The sequence below is a fragment of the Ambystoma mexicanum genome, chromosome 1p (assembly GCF_040938575.1).
Source record: "Ambystoma mexicanum isolate Mex_15411 chromosome 1p, UKY_AmexF1_1, whole genome shotgun sequence".
NCBI classification, from domain to species: Eukaryota; Metazoa; Chordata; class Amphibia; order Caudata; family Ambystomatidae; genus Ambystoma; species Ambystoma mexicanum.
Window position 1 is genome coordinate 1475715187 of NC_090921.1, and position 13126 is coordinate 1475728312.

At 43.1% G+C, this 13126-nt stretch overlaps 8 non-coding genes across 8 annotated transcripts; all 8 read left to right on the forward strand.

Moving 5' to 3' along the window:
• The first annotated feature begins 90 nt into the window (after positions 1–90).
• Positions 91–164, forward strand: TRNAI-AAU (transfer RNA isoleucine (anticodon AAU)). Its single transcript has one exon. It is a non-coding gene; the product is annotated as a tRNA-Ile (tRNA).
• Positions 165–1170: 1006 nt separating this feature from the next.
• TRNAI-AAU (transfer RNA isoleucine (anticodon AAU)) lies at positions 1171–1244 on the forward strand. The gene has a single exon. It is a non-coding gene; the product is annotated as a tRNA-Ile (tRNA).
• Positions 1245–5731: 4487 nt separating this feature from the next.
• On the forward strand, positions 5732–5805 carry TRNAI-AAU (transfer RNA isoleucine (anticodon AAU)). Its single transcript has one exon. It is a non-coding gene; the product is annotated as a tRNA-Ile (tRNA).
• Positions 5806–6811: 1006 nt separating this feature from the next.
• Positions 6812–6885, forward strand: TRNAI-AAU (transfer RNA isoleucine (anticodon AAU)). The gene has a single exon. It is a non-coding gene; the product is annotated as a tRNA-Ile (tRNA).
• Positions 6886–8745: 1860 nt separating this feature from the next.
• On the forward strand, positions 8746–8819 carry TRNAI-AAU (transfer RNA isoleucine (anticodon AAU)). The gene has a single exon. It is a non-coding gene; the product is annotated as a tRNA-Ile (tRNA).
• Positions 8820–9543: 724 nt separating this feature from the next.
• TRNAI-AAU (transfer RNA isoleucine (anticodon AAU)) lies at positions 9544–9617 on the forward strand. The gene has a single exon. It is a non-coding gene; the product is annotated as a tRNA-Ile (tRNA).
• A 1060-nt stretch (positions 9618–10677) lies between these two features.
• Positions 10678–10751, forward strand: TRNAI-AAU (transfer RNA isoleucine (anticodon AAU)). The gene has a single exon. It is a non-coding gene; the product is annotated as a tRNA-Ile (tRNA).
• Positions 10752–12709: 1958 nt separating this feature from the next.
• TRNAI-AAU (transfer RNA isoleucine (anticodon AAU)) lies at positions 12710–12783 on the forward strand. Its single transcript has one exon. It is a non-coding gene; the product is annotated as a tRNA-Ile (tRNA).
• The last annotated feature ends 343 nt before the right edge of the window (positions 12784–13126 follow it).

A 13126-nucleotide genomic window follows, 5' to 3' on the forward strand; every position in this document is an offset into this window, starting at 1 on the left:
TGAGTTAGGCATTTTTTTTCCAAGGGAAGAAAAAATCCCCCTGCAACTGGCCTCCCTCTTATGCTCCAGTTAGAAATATGCCTCTCAGCTGGACGGCTAGCTCAGTTGGTTAGAGCGTGGTGCTAATAACGCCAAGGTCACGGGTTCGATCCCCGTGTTGGCCACTTTCTCATTTTGGGAAATATTTCTGCAGAAGGATGAGATTGATGCAGAATTGGCACTCACAGCTTTAGAGTTACTAACACAAGATTGCTGTTTTGTTGGAAGCAGCTGTGCATACATAGTCACGGGTCAGTACTGCTGCGGACATAACCAATGTTGTTGTGAGGATAAGGGTTGTATTTGTGAATGAGTTAGGCATTTTCTTTCAAGGGAAGAAAACTCCCCCCTGCAACTGGCCTCCCTCCTATGCTGCAGTTAGAAGGCTTACTTTTTCTGACTGAGCATGGTGCTAATCACGCCAAGTTAGCGAATTTGATCCCAGTATTGGCCACTTTGTCAATTTGGGAAATATTTCTGCAGAAGGATGAGATTGATGCAGAATTGGCACTCACAGCTTTAGAGTTATTAACACAAGATTGCTGTTTTGTTGGAAGCAGCTGTGCATACATAGTCACGAGTCAGTACTACTGCGGACATAACCAATGTTGTTGTGAGGATAAGGGTTGTATTTGTGAATGAGTTAGGCATTTTCTTTCAAGGGAAGAAAACTCCCCCCTGCAACTGGCCTCCCTCCTATGCTCCAGTCAGAAGGCATACTTTTTCTGACTGAGCATGGTGCTAATCACGCCAAGTTAGCGAATTTGATCCCAGTATTGGCCACTTTGTCAATTTGGGAAATATTTCTGCAGAAGCATGAGATTGATTCAGAATTCCCACCCACAGCTTTAGATTTACTATGACTATTTTGCTGTTTTGTTTCAAGCAGCAGTCCATAAATGGTCACGGGTCAGTACTGCTGTGGGAAATGACCAATGAGATGCATTTAACCTTCTTTGTCCCAGTTCTACTTAAATGTGATGCAGGCTACAAGTCAGTTTGAAGATAATTGTCATATTCATGAATTTCCTTCAGATCACATGTAGTTTTTCTGTAGGTTGTTGTGAGGATAAGGGTTTTATGTGTGAATGAGTTAGGCATTTTTTTTCCAAGGGAAAAAGGCTCTCAGCTGGCCGATTAGCTCAGTTGGTTAGAGCGTGGTGCTAATAATGCCAAGGTCACGGGTTCGATCCCCGTATTGGCCACTTTGTCATTTTGGGAAATATTTCCACAGAAGCATGAGATTGATGCAGAATTGGCACTCACATCTTTAGAGTTACTAACACAAGATTGCTGTTTTGTTGGTAGCAGCTGTGCATACATGGTCACGGGTCAGTACTGCTGCGGGACATACCCAATGTTGTTGTGAAGATAAGGGTTGTATTTGTGAATGAGTTAGGCATTTTCTTTCAAGGGAAGAAAACTCCCCCCTGCAACTGGCCTCCCTCCTATGCTCCAGTCAGAAGGCATACTTTTTCTGACTGAGCATGGTGCTAATCACGCCAAGTTAGCGAATTTGATCCCAGTATTGGCCACTTTGTCAATTTGGCAAAAATGTCTGCAGAAGCATGAGATTGATGCAGAATTCCCACCCACAGCTTTAGATTTACTATGACTAGTTTGCTGTTTTGTTGGAAGCAGCAGTCCATAAATGGTCACAGGTCAGTACTGCTGTGGGAAATGACCAATGAGATGCATTTAACCTTCTTTGTCCCAGTTCTACTTAAATGTGATGCAGGCTACAAGTCAGTTTGAAGATAATTGTCATATTCATGAATTTCCTTCAGATCACATGTAGTTTTTCTTTAGGTTGTTGTGAGGATAAGGGTTTTATGTGTGAATGAGTTAGGCATTTTTTTCCAAGGGAAAAATACTCTCAGCTGGCCGGTTAGCTCAGTTGGTTAGAGCGTGGTGCTAATAAAGCCAAAGTCACGGGTTTGATCCCCGTATTGGCCACTTTGTCATTTTGGGAAATATTTCTGCAGAAGCATGAGATTGATGCAGAATTGGCACTCACAGCTTTAGAGTTACTAACACAAGATTGCTGTTTTGTTGGTAGCAGCTGTGCATACATGGTCACGGGTCAGTACTGCTGCGGGACATAACCAATGTTGTTGTGAGGATAAGGGTTGTATTTGTGAATGAGTTAGGCATTTTCTTTCAAGGGAAGAAAACTACCCCCTGCAACTGGCCTCCCTCCTATGCTCCAGTCAGAAGGCATACTTTTTCTGACTGAGCATGGTGCTAATCACGCCAAGTTAGCGAATTTGATCCCAGTATTGGCCACTTTGTCAATTTGGGAAATATTTCTGCAGAAGGATGAGATTGATGCAGAATTGGCACTCACAGCTTTAGAGTTACTAACAAAAGATTGCTGTTTTGTTGGAAGCAGCTGTGCATACATAGTCACGAGTCAGTACTACTGCGGACATAACCAATGTTGTTGTGAGGATAAGGGTTGTATTTGTGAATGAGTTAGGCATTTTCTTTCAAGGGAAGAAAACTCCCCCCTGCAACTGGCCTCCCTCCTATGCTCCAGTCAGAAGGCATACTTTTTCTGACTGAGCATGGTGCTAATCACGCCAAGTTAGCGAATTTGATCCCAGTATTGGCCACTTTGTCAATTTGGGAAATATTTCTGCAGAAGCATGAGATTGATGCAGAATTCCCACCCACAGCTTTAGATTTACTATGACTAGTTTGCTGTTTTGTTGGAAGCAGCAGTCCATAAATGGTCACAGGTCAGTACTGCTGTGGGAAATGACCAATGAGATGCATTTGACCTTCTTTGTCCCAGTGCTACTTAAATGTGATGCAGGCTACAAGTCAGTTTGAATATAATTGTCATATTCGTGAATTTCCTTCAGATCACATTTAGTTTTTCTTTAGGTTGTTGTGAGGATAAGGGTTTTATGTGTGAATGAGTTAGGCATTTTTTTCCAAGGGAAGAAAAAATCCCCCTGCAACTGGCCTCCCTCTTATGCTCCAGTCAGCTCTATGCCTCTCAGCAGGCTGGTTAGCTCAGTTGGTTAGAGCGTGGTGCTAATAACACCCAGGTCAAGGGTTCGATCCCCGTATTGGCCACTTTGCAATTTTGGGAAATATTTCTGCAGAAGGATGAGATTGATGCAGAATTGGCACTCACAGCTTTAGAGTTACTAACACAAGATTGCTGTTTTGTTGGAAGCAGCTGTGCATACATAGTCACGGGTCAGTACTGCTGCGGACATAACCAATGTTGTTGTGAGGATAAGGGTTGTCTGTGTGAATGAGTTAGGCATTTTTTTTCCAAGGGAAGAAAACATCCCTCTACAACTGGCCTCCTGCTTATGCTTGAGTCAGAAACAAAACTCTCAGCTGGCTGTTTAGCTCATTTGGTTAGAGCGTGGTGCTAATAATGGCAAGGTCACGGGTCCCCGTATTGGCCTCCTTGTCATTTTGGGAAATATTTCTGCAGAAGCATGAGATTGATGCAGAATTGGCACTCACAGCTTTAGAGTTACTAACACAAGATTGCTGTTTTGTTGGAAGCAGCTGTGCATACATGGTCACGGGTCAGTACTGCTGCGGGACATAACCAATGTTGTTGTGAGGATAAGGGTTGTATTTGTGAATGAGTTAGGCATTTTTTTTCCAAGGGAAGAAAACATCCCCCTGCAACTGGCCTCCCTCTTATGCTCCAGTCACTTTTTCTGACTGAGCATGGTGCTAATCACGCCAAGTTAGCGAATTTGATCCCAGTATTGGCCACTTTGTCAATTTTTGGAAATATTTCTGCAGAAGCATGAGATTGATGCAGAATTCCCACCCACAGCTTTAGATTTACTATGACTAGTTTGCTGTTTTGTTTCAAGCAGCAGTCCATAAATGGTCACGGGTCAGTACTGCTGCGGGACGTCCAATGAGATGCATTTAACCTTCTTTGTCACAGTTCTACTTAAATGTGATGCAGGCCACAAGTCAGTTTGAAGATAATTGTAATATTCATGAATTTCCTTCAGATCACATGTAGTTTTCCTTTAGGTTGTTGTGAGGATAAGGGTTGTATTTGTGAATGAGTTAGGCATTTTTTTTCCAAGGGAAGAAAAAATCCCCCTGCAACTGGCCTCCCTCTTATGCTCCAGTCAGAAACACGGCTGTCAGCTGGCCGGTTAGCTCAGTTGGTTAGAGCGTGGTGCTAATAAAGCCAAGGTCATGGGTTCGATCCCTGTATTGGCCACTTTGTCATTTTGGGAAATATTTCTGCAGAAGCATGAGATTGATGCAGAATTGGCACCCACAGCATTAGAATTATTAACACAAGATTGCTGTTTTGTTGGAAGCAGCTGTGCATACATGGTCACGGGTCAGTACTGCTGCGGGACATAACCAATGTTGTTGTGAGGATAAGGGTTGTAATTGTGAATGAGTTAGGCATTTTCTTTAAGGGAAGAAAACTCCCCCCTGCAACTGGCCTCCCTCCTATGCTCCAGTCAGAAGGCATACTTTTTCTGACTGAGCATGGTGCTAATCACGCCAAGTTAGCGAATTTGATCCCAGCATTGGCCACTTTGTCAATTTGGGAAATATTTCTGCAGAAGCATGAGATTTATGCAGAATTCCCACCCACAGCTTTAGATTTACTATGACTAGTTTGCTGTTTTGTTTCAAGCAGCAGTCCATAAATGGTCACGGGTCAGTACTGCTGCTGCACTTCCAATGAGATGCATTTAACCTTCTTTGTCCCAGTTCTACTTAAATGTGATGCAGGCCACAAGTCAGTTTGAAGATAATTGTAATATTCATGAATTTCCTTCAGATCACATGTAGTTTTTCTTTAGGTTGTTGTGAGGATAAGGGTTTTATGTGTGAATGAGTTAGGCATTTTCTTTCCAAGGGAAGAAAAAATCCCCCTGCAACTGGCCTCCCTCTTATGCTCCAGTCAGAAATAAGCCTCTCAGCTGGCCGGTTAGCTCAGTTGGTTAGAGCATGGTGCTAATAAAGCCAAGGTCACGGGTTCAATCCCCGTATTGGCCACTTTGTCATCTTGGGAAATATTTCTGCAGAAGCATGAGATTGATGCAGAATTGGCATTCACAGCTATAGAGTTACTAACACAAGATTGCTGTTTTGTTGGAAGCAGCTGTGCATACATGGTCACGGCCCAGTACTGCTGCGGACATAACCAATGTTGTTGTGAGGATAAGGGTTGTATTTGTGAATGAGTTAGGCATTTTCTTTCAAGGGAAGAAAACTCCCCCCTGCAACTGGCCTCCCTCCTATGCTCCAGTCAGAAGGCATACTTTTTCTGACTGAGCATGGTGCTAATCACGCCAAGTTAGCGAATTTGATCCCAGTATTGGCCACTTTGTCAATTTGGCAAAAATGTCTGCAGAAGCATGAGATTGATGCAGAATTCCCACCCACAGCTTTAGATTTACTATGACTAGTTTGCTGTTTTGTTGGAAGCAGCAGTCCATAAATGGTCACAGGTCAGTACTGCTGTGGGAAATGACCAATGAGATGCATTTAACCTTCTTTGTCCCAGTTCTACTTAAATGTGATGCAGGCTACAAGTCAGTTTGAAGATAATTGTCATATTCATGAATTTCCTTCAGATCACATGTAGTTTTTCTTTAGGTTGTTGTGAGGATAAGGGTTTTATGTGTGAATGAGTTAGGCATTTTTTTCCAAGGGAAAAATACTCTCAGCTGGCCGGTTAGCTCAGTTGGTTAGAGCATGGTGCTAATAACGCCAAAGTCACGGGTTTGATCCCCGTATTGGCCATTTTGTCATTTTGGGAAATATTTCTGCAGAAGCATGAGATTGATGCAGAATTGGCACTCACAGCTTTAGAGTTACTAACACAAGATTGCTGTTTTGTTGGTAGCAGCTGTGCATACATGGTCACGGGTCAGTACTGCTGCGGGACATAACCAATGTTGTTGTGAGGATAAGGGTTGTATTTGTGAATGAGTTAGGCATTTTCTTTCAAGGGAAGAAAACTACCCCCTGCGACTGGCCTCCCTCCTATGCTCCAGTCAGAAGGCATACTTTTTCTGACTGAGCATGGTGCTAATCACGCCAAGTTAGCGAATTTGATCCCAGTATTGGCCACTTTGTCAATTTGGGAAATATTTCTGCAGAAGGATGAGATTGATGCAGAATTGGCACTCACAGCTTTAGAGTTACTAACACAAGATTGCTGTTTTGTTGGAAGCAGCTGTGCATACATAGTCACGAGTCAGTACTACTGCGGACATAACCAATGTTGTTGTGAGGATAAGGGTTGTATTTGTGAATGAGTTAGGCATTTTCTTTCAAGGGAAGAAAACTCCCCCCTGCAACTGGCCTCCCTCCTATGCTCCAGTCAGAAGGCATACTTTTTCTGACTGAGCATGGTGCTAATCACGCCAAGTTAGCGAATTTGATCCCAGTATTGGCCACTTTGTCAATTTGGGAAATATTTCTGCAGAAGCATGAGAATGATGCAGAATTCCCACCCACAACTTTAGATTTACTATGACTAGTTTGCTGTTTTGTTGGAAGCAGCAGTCCATAAATGGTCACGGGTCAGTACTGCTCTGGGAAATGACCAATGAGATGCATTTAACCTTCTTTGTCCCAGTTCTACTTAAATGTGATGCAGGCTACAAGTCAGTTTGAAGAAAATTGTCATATTCATGAATTTCCTTCAGATCACATGTAGTTTTTCTTTAGGCTGTTGTGAGGATAAGGGTTTTATGTGTGAATGAGTTAGGCATTTTTTTCCAAGGGAAAATGACTCTCAGCTGGCCGATTAGCTCAGTTGGTTAGAGCGTGGTGCTAATAATGCCAAGGTCACGGGTTCGATCCCCGTATTGGCCACTTTGTCATTTTGGGAAATATTTCTGCAGAAGCATGAGATTGATGCAGAATTGGCACTCACATCTTTAGAGTTACTAACACAAGATTGCTGTTTTGTTGGTAGCAGCTGTGCATACATGGTCACGGGTCAGTACTGCTGCGGGACATAACCAATGTTGTTGTGAGGATAAGGGTTGTAATTGTGAATGAGTTAGGCATTTTCTTTCAAGGGAAGAAAACTACCCCCTGCAACTGGCCTCCCTCCTATGCTCCAGTTAGAAGGCATACTTTTTCTGACTGAGCATGGTGCTAATCACGCCAAGTTAGCGAATTTGATCCCAGTATTGGCCACTTTGTCAATTTGGGAAATATTTCTGCAGAAGCATGAGATTGATGCAGAATTCCCACCCACAGCTTTAGATTTGCTATGACTAGTTTGCTGTTTTGTTGGAAGCAGCAGTCCATAAATGGTCACAGGTCAGTACTGCTGTGGGAAATGACCAATGAGATGCATTTAACCTTCTTTGTCCCAGTGCTACTTAAATGTGATGCAGGCTACAAGTCAGTTTGAAGATAATTGTCATATTCGTGAATTTCCTTCAGATCACATTTAGTTTTTCTTTAGGTTGTTGTGAGGATAAGGGTTTTATGTGTGAATGAGTTAGGCATTTTTTTCCAAGGGAAGAAAAAATCCCCCTGCAACTGGCCTCCCTCTTATGCTCCAGTCAGCACTATTCCTCTCAGCAGGCCGGTTAGCTCAGTTGGTTAGAGCGTGGTGCTAATAACACCAAGGTCAAGGGTTTCGATCCCCGTATTGGCCACTTTGTAATTTTGGGAAATATTTCTGCAGAAGGATGAGATTGATGCAGAATTGGCACTCACAGCTTTAGAGTTACTAACACAAGATTGCTGTTTTGTTGGAAGCAGCTGTGCATACATAGTCACGGGTCAGTACTGCTGCGGACATAACCAATGTTGTTGTGAGGATAAGGGTTGTCTGTGTGAATGAGTTAGGCATTTTTTTTCCAAAGGAAGAAAACATCCCCCTAAAACTGGCCTGCTGCTTATGCTTGAGTCAGAAACAAAACTCTCAGCTGGCTGTTTAGCTCATTTGGTTAGAGCGTGGTGCTAATAATGGCAAGGTCACGGGTCCCCGTATTGGCCTCCTTGTCATTTTGGGAAATATTTCTGCAGAAGCATGAGATTGATGCAGAATTGGCACTCACAGCTTTAGAGTTACTAACACAAGATTGCTGTTTTGTTGGAAGCAGCTGTGCATACTTGGTCACGGGTCAGTACTGCTGCGGGACATAACCAATGTTGTTGTGAGGATAAGGGTTGTATTTGTGAATGAGTTAGGCATTTTTTTTCCAAGGGAAGAAAACATCCCCCTGCAACTGGCCTCCCTCTTATGCTCCAGTCACTTTTTCTGACTGAGCATGGTGCTAATCACGCCAAGTTAGCGAATTTGATCCCAGTATTGGCCACTTTGTCAATTTTGGAAATATTTCTGCAGAAGCATGAGATTGATGCAGAATTCCCACCCACAGCTTTAGATTTACTATGACTAGTTTGCTGTTTTGTTTCAAGCAGCAGTCCATAAATGGTCACGGGTCAGTACTGCTGCGGGACGTCCAATGAGATGCATTTAACCTTCTTTGTCACAGTTCTACTTAAATGTGATGCAGGCCACAAGTCAGTTTGAAGATAATTGTAATATTCATGAATTTCCTTCAGATCACATGTAGTTTTCCTTTAGGTTGTTGTGAGGATAAGGGTTGTATTTGTGAATGAGTTAGGCATTTTTTTTCCAAGGGGAGAAAAAATCCCCCTGCAACTGGCCTCCCTCTTATGCTCCAGTCAGAAACACTGCTCTCAGCTGGCCGGTTAGCTCAGTTGGTTAGAGCGTGGTGCTAATAACGCCAAGGTCATGGGTTCGATCCCTGTATTGGCCACTTTGTCATTTTGGGAAATATTTCTGCAGAAGCATGAGATTGATGCAGAATTGGCACCCACAGCATTAGAGTTACTAACACAAGATTGCTGTTTTGTTGGAAGCAGCTGTGCATACATGGTCACGGGTCAGTACTGCTGCGGGACATAACCAATGTTGTTGTGAGGATAAGGGTTGTAATTGTGAATGAGTTAGGCATTTTCTTTCAAGGGAAGTAAACTCCCCCCGCAACTGGCCTCCCTCCTATGCTCCAGTCAGAAGGCATACTTTTTCTGACTCAGCATGGTGCTAATCACGCCAAGTTAGCGAATTTGATCCCAGCATTGGGCACTTTGTCAATTTGGGAAATATTTCTGCAGAAGCATGAGATTGATGCAGAATTCCCACCCACAGCTTTAGATTTACTATGACTAGTTTGCTGTTTTGTTTCAAGCAGCAGTCCATAAATGGTCACAGGTCAGTACTGCTGTGGGAAATGACCAATGAGATGCATTTAACCTTCTTTGTCCCAGTGCTACTTAAATGTGATGCAGGCTACAAGTCAGTTTGAAGATAATTGTCATATTCGTGAATTTCCTTCAGATCACATTTAGTTTTTCTTTAGGTTGTTGTGAGGATAAGGGTTTTATGTGTGAATGAGTTAGGCATTTTTTTCCAAGGGAAGAAACAATCCCCCTGCAACTGGCCTCCCTCTTATGCTCCAGTCAGCACTATGCCTCTCAGTAGGCCGGTTAGCTCAGTTGGTTAGAGCGTGGTGCTAATAACACCAAGGTCAAGGGTTCGATCCCCGTATTGGCCACTTTGTAATTTTGGGAAATATTTCTGCAGAAGGATGAGATTGATGCAGAATTGGCACTCACAGCTTTAGAGTTACTAACACAAGATTGCTGTTTTGTTGGAAGCAGCTGTGCATACATAGTCACGGGTCAGTACTGCTGCGGACATAACCAATGTTGTTGTGAGGATAAGGGTTGTCTGTGTGAATGAGTTAGGCATTTTTTTTCCAAGGGAAGAAAACATCCCCCTACAACTGGCCTCCTGCTTATGCTTGAGTCAGAAACAAAACTCTCAGCTGCCTGTTTAGCTCATTTGGTTAGAGCGTGGTGCTAATAATGGCAAGGTCACGGGTCCCCGTATTGGCCTCCTTGTCATTTTGGGAAATATTTCTGCAGAAGCATGAGATTGATGCAGAATTGGCACTCACAGCTTTAGAGTTACTAACACAAGATTGCTGTTTTGTTGGAAGCAGCTGTGCATACATGGTCACGGGTCAGTACTGCTGCGGGACATAACCAATGTTGTTGTGAGGATAAGGGTTGTATTTGTGAATGAGTTAGGCATTTTTTTTCCAAGGGAAGAAAACATCCCCCTGCAACTGGCCTCCCTCTTATGCTCCAGTCACTTTTTCTGACTGAGCATGGTGCTAATCACGCCAAGTTAGCGAATTTGATCCCAGTATTGGCCACTTTGTCAATTTTGGAAATATTTCTGCAGAAGCATGAGATTGATGCAGAATTCCCACCCACAGCTTTAGATTTACTATGACTAGTTTGCTGTTTTGTTTCAAGCAGCAGTCCATAAATGGTCACGGGGCAGTACTGCTGCGGGACGTCCAATGAGATGCATTTAACCTTCTTTGTCACAGTTCTACTTAAATGTGATGCAGGCCACAAGTCAGTTTGAAGATAATTGTCATATTCATGAATTTCCTTCAGATCACATGTAGTTTTCCTTTAGGTTGTTGTGAGGATAAGGGTTGTATTTGTGAATGAGTTAGGCATTTTTTTTCCAAGGGAAGAAAAAATCCCCCTGCAACTGGCCTCCCTCTTATGCTCCAGTCAGAAACACGGCTCTCAGCTGGCCGGTTAGCTCAGTTGGTTAGAGCGTGGTGCTAATAACGCCAAGGTCATAGGTTCGATCCCTGTATTGGCCACTTTGTCATTTTGGGAAATATTTCTGCAGAAGCATGAGATTGATGCAGAATTGGCACGCACAGCATTAGAGTTACTAACACAAGATTGCTGTTTTGTTGGAAGCAGCTGTGCATACATGGTCACGGGTCAGTACTGCTGCGGGACATAACCAATGTTGTTGTGAGGATAAGGGTTGTATTTGTGAATGAGTTAGGCATTTTCTTTCAAGGGAAGTAAACTCCCCCCGCAACTGGCCTCCCTACTATGCTCCAGTCAGAAGGCATACTTTTTCTGACTGAGCATGGTGCTAATCACGCCAAGTTAGCGTATTTGATCCCTGTATTGGCCACTTTGACAATTTGGGAAAAATGTCTGCAGAAGCATTAGATTGACGCAGAATTCCCACCCACAGCTTTAGATTTACTATGACAAGTTTGCTGTTTTGTTGGAAGCAGCAGTCCATAAATGGTCACAGGTCAGTACTGCTGTGCGAAATGACCAATGAGATGCATTTAACCTTCTTTGTCGCAGTACTACTTAAATGTGACGCAGGCCACAAGTCAGTTTGAAGATAATTGTAATATTCATGAATTTCCTTCAGATCACATGTAGTTTTCCTTTAGGTTGTTGTGAGGATAAGGGTTGTATTTGTGAATGAGTTAGGCATTTTTTTTCCAAGGGAAGAAAAAATCCCCCTGCAACTGGCCTCCCTCTTATGCTCCAGTCAGAAGGCATACTTTTTCTGACTGAGCATGGTGCTAATCACGCCAAGTTAGCGAATTTGATCCCAGTATTGGCCACTTTGTCAATTTGGGAAATATTTCTACAGAAGCATGAGATTGATGCAGAATTCCCACCCACAGCTCTAGATTTACTATGACTAGTTTGCTGTTTTGTTTCAAGCAGCAGTCCATAAATGGTCACGGGTCAGTACTGCTGCAGGACTTCCAATGAGATGCATTTAACCTTCTTTGTCACAGTTCTACTTAAATGTGATGCAGGCCACAAGTCAGTTTGAAGATAATTGTAATATTCATGAATTTCCTTCAGATCACATGTAGTTTTTCTTTAGGTTGTTGTGAGGATACGGGTTGTATGTGTGAATGAGTTAGGCATTTTTTTTCCAAGGGAAGAAAAAATCCCCCTGCAACTGCTCCAGTCAGAAATGTGACTCTCAGCTGGCCGGTTAGCTCAGTTGGTTAGAGCATGTTGCTAATAAGGGCAAGGTTACGGGTTCGATCCCCGTATTGGCCACTTTGTCATTTTGGGAAATATTTCTGCAGAAGCATGAGATTGATGCAGAATTGGCACTGACAGCTTTAGAGTTACTAACACAAGATTGCTGTTTTGTTGGAAGCAGCTGTGCATACATGGTCACGGGTCAGTACTGCTGCGGGACATAACCAATGTTGTTGTGAGGATAAGGGTTGTATTTGTGAATGAGTTAGGCATTTTCTTTCAAGGGAAGAAAACTCCCCCCTGCAACTGGCCTCCCTCTTATGCTCCAGTCAGAAGGCATACTTTTTCTGACTGAGCATGGTGCTAATCACGCCAAGTTAGCGAATTTGATCCCAGTATTGGCCACTTTGTCAATTTGGGAAATATTTCTGCAGAAGCATGACATTGATGCAGAATTCCCACCCACAGCTTTAGATTTACTATGACTAGTTTGCTGTTCTGTTTCAAGCAGCAGTCCATAAATCGTCACGGGTCAATACTGCTGCGGGATTTCCAATGAGATGCATTTAACCTTCTTTGTCCCAGTTCTACTTAAATGTGATGCAGGCCACAAGTCAATTTGAAGATAATTGTAATATTCATGAATTTCCTTCAGATCACATGTAGTTTTTCTTTAGGTTGTTGTGAGGATAAGGGTTGTATGTGTGAATGAGTTAGGCATTTTTTTTCCAAGGGAAGAAAAAATCCCCCTGCAACTGGCCTCCCTCTTATGCTCCAGTCAGAAATATTCCTCTCAGCTGGCCGGTTAGCTCAGTTGGTTAGAGCGTGGTGCTAATAACGCCAAGGTCACGGGTTCGATCCCTGTATTGGCCACTTTGTCATTTTGGGAAATATTTCTGCAGATGGATGAGATTGATGCAGAATTGACACTCACAGCTTTAGAGTTACTAACACAAGATTGCTGTTTTGTTGGAAGCAGCTGTGCATACATAGTCACAGGTCAGTTCTGCTGCGGACATAAACAATGTTGTTGTGAGGATAAGGGTTGTATTTGTGAATGAGTTAGGTATTTTCTTTCAAGGGAAGAAAACTCCCCCCTGCAACTGGCCTCCCTCCTATGCTCCAGTCAGAAGGCATCCTTTTTCTGACTGAGCATGGTGCTAATCACGCCAAGTTAGCGAATTTGATCCCAGTATTGGCCACTTTGTCAATTTGG